Source organism: Schistocerca nitens, chromosome 2 (genome assembly GCF_023898315.1).
Source record: "Schistocerca nitens isolate TAMUIC-IGC-003100 chromosome 2, iqSchNite1.1, whole genome shotgun sequence".
Classification (NCBI taxonomy): domain Eukaryota; kingdom Metazoa; phylum Arthropoda; class Insecta; order Orthoptera; family Acrididae; genus Schistocerca; species Schistocerca nitens.
The window spans coordinates 126087134-126093845 of record NC_064615.1 but is presented as its reverse complement, the minus strand read 5'-3'; the positions used below and the strand labels follow the sequence as shown (position 1 = coordinate 126093845).

General features: G+C 36.3%; 1 non-coding gene across 1 annotated transcript; it reads right to left on the bottom strand.

Annotated features, from left to right (window-relative positions):
• Window positions 1-763: 763 nt before the first annotated feature.
• Trnal-uaa (transfer RNA leucine (anticodon UAA)) lies at window positions 764-838 on the bottom strand. The gene has a single exon. It is a non-coding gene; the product is annotated as a tRNA-Leu (tRNA).
• Window positions 839-6712: the final 5874 nt, after the last annotated feature.

Sequence of the window (6712 nt, the reverse complement as noted above, 5' to 3'; positions counted from 1 at the left end):
CATTATTTAATTCATCATCTTTGCTAATAACGAGAAAATCGTAGGCATTCCCATTCCATGCTCGTTTACACATTTCGAGAAATTCATTGAATGTCATGTCAGGATTAACATGATCACTGAAGACTTGTTTTAAATTACGCTCATCTTGTTTAAAGAGAACAATAACGTTAGCATTGTCTCTGATTAACTGTTTAGGCATTTTGCTATATGTCTGACACAAATAGAAACTGTCTACACCGTAATGCCGACCCATCGAAAAGTAAGCTTTCATGTGATCTTGGTTGTCGCAGGCAATGTCGTCGAAAATAAAAACTGAAAGTGGTCGGGCTTGATCTGGTGGTATTACATCTTCTTTACTGGAAAATGTAAAGTAGCCAATATCATGCAGGTTTTTAAAAGTTTGTTCCAAATATTTATATTTGTATTGTCGCAGCGATTTGGAAAATATGTAGACATTCTTAAATTTGAGACCATTTTCATGAATTGGAAGATTAACAATCACATTTGTTTTTCCACAATTGGAAGGACCTGCAATAATAAACCTAATCGTATCAGGAAATAGATCACCATGCCTACGATCTTGCCTTTGCAGTTCATTTCTGTGTTCAGCAATAGGTCTAATAGGAAGTTGAAGTGCATGTTTCCTGAATTGCATCTTTAAGTACACTAAGCACTCTACGTATCTTACAATTACTATTATAATAGAGCACTCTAGGTGGCAAAGTTAGCACTAGGGCAATGATCATGATTATAAAAAAAAATTTGTCAGATGTGGGATTCGAACCCACGCTCCCACAATATCTTAAATCTAGCGCCTTAACCACTCGGCCAATCTGACAGATTTGTAACAAGCGCCACCATTTTGGAGAAAACAATTTCTATCTTACAAATACTGTTATAATAGAGCATTCTGGGTGTCAAAGACCAGTCGTTAGTTAACACTCAAGCTATGAAGAAGCATCGCGACAGCAACAACAACGAGCAAAATACTGTAAGTTGAGGAAGGGGAAGAATAAGAGAAGGACAAAAAAACGTGGTGGTTCCCTGCTTAACCGCATGATTAATAAACTACCTGTTGAACTTCACATACCTGGCTACTCCTACTTTGGTCCTGGCACAAAGTTAGAGGAAAGACTCAAAAGAGGCGATGTCGGTATCAATCCACTAGATGAGACGTGTAAAGAACATGACATAGCTTACGCAACTCATCCAGACAGTTTGCCTGACAGACATCAAGCAGACAGAATTCTGGCTAGAAAAGCGTGGAGTAGAGTAAAAGCAAAAGACGCTAATTTGAAGGAAAAGTTAGCTGCCCTGGCAGTAACTGGAGCAATGAAAGCTAAAGTTAAAATGGGTATGGGTTTGAATAAGAAGAAGAAAAGTTCTGGACGAAAGAAATGTGGTAATATACTGAACAAAGTAATTAAAAAAGTTCGAAGTGGACTTAAGTACTTGAAGCCTAGTGCTAATCTGATGACAGTTGTGAAAGTGGCTCGTAAAATCGCATCACAGGTTGCTCCGACGAAAGCTGGGGGGAAATTATTAGACAGAGAACGTGTAACACCTGTGCCCGAAACAGGTGAAATAATACCTCTAATTCCAATATTTGCTGCTTTATCAGCACTTGGAGGATTAGCCGGAGGTGCTGCTGGAATTGCTAAGGCTGTTAATGATGCGAAAAGTGCTCGAAAGGAGTTAGCTGAAATGCAGAGGCATCATCGTGTACTTCAAGCAATTGCTTTGCGTGATGGAAAAGGGCTGTACTTGGGTCCATACAGGAAAAATGGATTCGGTCTGTATCTGGCAGGTATAAATGGAACAAGGAATAAAAAAAAAGTTCTCCATAAACAGTCTTCCTACAAGACCACTTACCAACATTGACTTAGAACACTATGCTAAAAAGCTGCAGATAGCACACTTTCGAGGTGTCTTTATGAGAAATACTTTACCTTCAAGACCTAACACTTGTGAGAGTGCAATTATTAATCTCAATACTGAAGAGGAACCAGGTTCACACTGGGTAGCTTACAGAAAGGAAGGCAAAATTGTCTACTATTTCGACAGCTTTGGAAATTTACCACCTCCTCCAGAAATAGTAAGGTATCTGAAAAACTGTACGATAAAATATAACTACAATACATTTCAGTCACTTAACAGCCAGAGATGTGGTCATTTATGTTCAAGGTTTCTGAATTCAATATAAAACAGACAGTCTTGCAGGGTATAGTTGTAGTCTAACTATGGACATTGAACACAGCATAACGTTAAGTCTGACGGGTAAAGAATCACTTCTAACTGCTGTCTTCAATCCTGCATTGAATTTATCCTCACATATTTACGAAATTGCTCTGCTAAACCTTTTTACATATAATTCCATTCCCAATATTACATCGTTAAATAATAATCTCTACTTCTACAACTATTTGAATGATGTAGAAATTTTGGATAAAGTTAGTCTGAAACATGGAACATATGAACTGCACGACATTTTTTCAGCATTATTGAAAGAAATTGAAGCACACAACTTGAAGTTTAGCAGTGATAACTCGATAAATAAGAAAAAGCATGACTTGCAATTAAATATTACCTTCAATAAAACACTGAATCGATGTCAGATTAGGAGTAATCTTACTATAGATTTTAATCTCCCAGACAACATAGGTTCAGTTTTAGGGTCTGCAAAAACTGTAGTGGATAAAAAAGTCTTGAAGACTGCCGAATATTCAGTTAACATTCAAAGTGTTAATGTCTTGTGTGTTGACTGTAACATCTCAGGAGGTTCATTTCACAATGGGGAACCTACACATACATTGCATCAGTTCTGGCCTGTTGTACCACCAGGATATAAGATTGTGGAAACACCGAATTCACCCATTTATATGCCAGTAGTTGCAAGATACGTTTCAGAATTAAGTGTGTCAATTAGAGATCAAGACGGAAATCTTGTTGATTTTGACGGGGAAGAGATAACTGTGCGATTACATTTGAGGAAAATACGGTAAAAAAGAAAAAAGAAATGGGTATCGTATACAAACAGAATGCCTGCATAAGCAAGGACACAAGATACCTTGACAATGTGAGCAATATTAACAAGAAGAAAAGAAAAGCAAAGAAGAGAAAAGTCAAAAATGTTTTAACTCCACACAACAGAGAAATTCTATCTTCACTGGGATATAGAGTGCTATAAATACTGATACCTTCATCTGCAAACTCTCATTCGAGTCGTCCGACTTTCAGTGATCAAACAAGAGGAGGAGGAGGAGGAGGAGGAAAAGGAGGAAGGTAAGGAAAAAAAATGTTGAATGTAAGAGAAAAAATTCTCGTCGACGACTCGGTTAGTCGTCTTCAGTATCATAAGTATAAACCTTTTGGTCAACCGGCTTTTGCTCAGAACTATTCCATATCAATTGTTATACAAAATGAAAACACTTACCTGCTTCCTTCCGAGAGTATGCTGTATATAGAAGGACGACTTGTCAATGCAGAGGGAAAGGGAAAAGCTACTGATATTGAGTTAACAAAAAACTGTGCACTTCATCCGTTTTCGGATATTCAGTACCGTCTCAATAACCAAATTATCGATCATGTACGTAATCCAGGAATTGCAACATTAATGAAAGGATATGCTTCTTTTACACCAGGTGACGCAAAATGCCGGATGGGGGTCAAGAAGCGAATTGTAAGAGTTAGTCGATGATGATGATGGTCGTTTTAATTTTTGCATTCCACTTAAAATGATCTTAGGCTTTGCAGAGGATTACAAAAAGATTATTTTAAATGCTCGCCATGAACTGGTACTGATTCGTAGCAGGTAAGATATTAACTGTATTGTCTCAGATAAAGCAGATACTAAATCAAAAATTGTGTTGGAAAAAGTTCACTGGGAAATGCCGCATGTTCAAGTGTCTGAAAAGCAACAAATATCACTGTGGAATATCTTAAAAAATGATATCAGTTTGACTCTACCTTTTCGTCACTGGGATTTGGTTGAAAGCATTGCGCCAGAAATTAACTCATGGACATGGCAAATTAAATTTAATACAGCTCTTGAAACAGCAAGGTATGTAATATTGGCTTTTCAGTCAAACAGAAATTTGATTACTGCTGACTCTAGTGTATTCGACAAAATAAACATATCAAACTTGAAGGTGTATTTAAATTCTTCTAAATTCCCAGAGGAGAATTTTGCTGTTGATTTTGACACGAAGAATACTGCACAGGCGTTTGAAATGTATGCCAATTTTCAATCACTGTATTATGGAGATAGCAGTGTAAGAAGAGGGAACCCGCTCATGAACCGTACTGAATTTCAGAACTGTCCTATATTTTTCATTGATTGTTCTCATCAAGACGAAACACTGAATTCTTCGGTCGTTGACATGAAGATTGAAATAGAAACAAAAGAAGCATTTGCTAAAAATACAATAGCTTACTGCCTGGTCATTCATGATTCAGTGATTGAAATGACTCCATCAACCAATCAAGTCACAAAGCGTACTCGGATATAGAAGGGAAAATACATGGAAGCTGGAAAGAAAATAAAAAGAAAAGGGTTCTCTTTCCTGATGACCCCTGTACATCAATTCACGTATTGGATGACTGGGGCGGAATTTTATCATATACAGAGAGGCTCGCAAAGTTACATGGATGCAAGCAGCTGTTGACCGTAGCTGCTTTTTAGACGTCGTGTAAGGAGGATTTGTCCCAAAAAAAAAAAATTCTCTCTCCAATTCTCCCCCCCCCCCCGTCCAGCCAATCAGGTCACACAAGGCATACTCAGAGATATAAAAGAGGAAAAATGTGCGAGCATTTCATCATTATCGTCCTGTTGCTCCCCAGTAGCTTGAGAAGGAAATATGAACAAAGTTATAATAATTACCGCTAAGTCCGAGAATCATCCAGTGATAGTGTTAGTGACTAATTTAAGTGACGGTTGTGAATGTGTACTACAAGTTCGTAACATGGAGGCCTCTTTCAGTGCACTGAATTGTTCACTCGATTCATTGCTAAAAGAGAACAGTGACTGTAAAACATTAGTGTATTCAAAAAATCTGCTGTGTCCACTCGTCCTAAATATTCTAGAACAAATTATTATTATTCATAAAGATATTGAAATTCTACGATTGGAAGATTTGGATTGGACTGTGCTAATAAGAAAGAGAGAGGTGCTGCTGCTGCTGCTGCTGATGCTGATGATGATGATGCTTACTTCTTGTTCGAGTGGGTTAAATCAAAAAATGTTTGTAAACTGCTCTCTCGAATTTATAGGAAACTTACTGTGCAACAGCGTCAAAATCTAAATGCAACTGATTATTACTTATTTCCTAAACAGTTGTTACCCTCTTTATGTGATCTTTCTCATATATTTCACAGTTTACCACAAGTGTTTCAAAATGATGCTCTCATTTTTAAGTACCAACATAGTTACAAGCATTATAATGTGAATGCACGTTGTCAAATTGATGGACCACCTCCTATTAAAATGAATTGTAAAGAGTGCAGAAAGGAAATTTCAGATGAAATAAAATAACAATTAATGTATGTGTTTTTTAATTTCACTCAGTAAATAAAGAAAAAGTTACAATTAATGTATAATGTTTTGTTATTTTCTGTATACAAATCAGTTACAAACTCACATGTACACAATTAGTTACAGATATATTATACAAATCAGTTACAAATTCACATGGAAGTTGTCTGAATGACAGTACTCTGTGAATCTTTCTCAATATCAAATTATGTTGCAAACTCAAATGTACGCAACTTCACACAAAATCAGTTACAAACTCATATGTACAGTATTTCACACAATAAAATTAGTCAGACGTTGTCAAGTTTTCTTGTTTTTGTTTTTCAGTTGGTAGTGACCCCACGCTAAAGTATTCAACTTATCTGACAGTTTAAAACGTTTATCATCATGTGCAGACAAACCAAGCTTTTGTTGTTTAACAGTGGATACCACATGACACTTTGATTGAATAATATACTGTACAGAAGTTTTAGCATCTAAATTCAACATACATTCTCGATAATCATCGATGCTCAATGCTTTAATTGAAGACTGTTTTATACCTTTCGCTCTCTGCATTACACGTAGTGATTCGGTCTCTAGTGCATACATTTTAGCTCTCAGTCCTATGAACTCAGTAATAAGTTCACCGTTTAATTCATCTTTCAATAGTCCAACCTCCTTTTTATTCACAAGTGGAATGTTATATCTGTTATTAACGGGAAAACCTGAAGTATCAAACCATTTTTGCACATCACTTTTGATATCCTCATAAATATTTTGAGTTTTAATATGGTAAATTAAACTATCGGTATCAGTGTAACATAGTTTTACATCTTTTACAGGGAACTTGTTCAGTATATACCCATAATGAAAGTCAACAAGACGCGTCTTTGAAATGTCTAAAATCGCCATACCTACAGATATAGGCTTGTCAAACACTACATTGAGTTTGTCTAATTCAATACCAACTAAATTTTCCTGAAATATAACGCTCCTTTTGAAATTTGGTTTTGCAATCATTGCAGATGCTCCATATTTACCATCCCATGAAGTTACTAGTTTTATGTCCCCCATCTTTCGTACATTTTGCATTGTCTTACCAAAGACGCTGTTATTCATTAGCTTAAAAAAAATTCTTTTCAAAATCGTTATTTGCTGCCATACGTTTCTGTGCGTTAATATCGATGTATGGTTTCATCC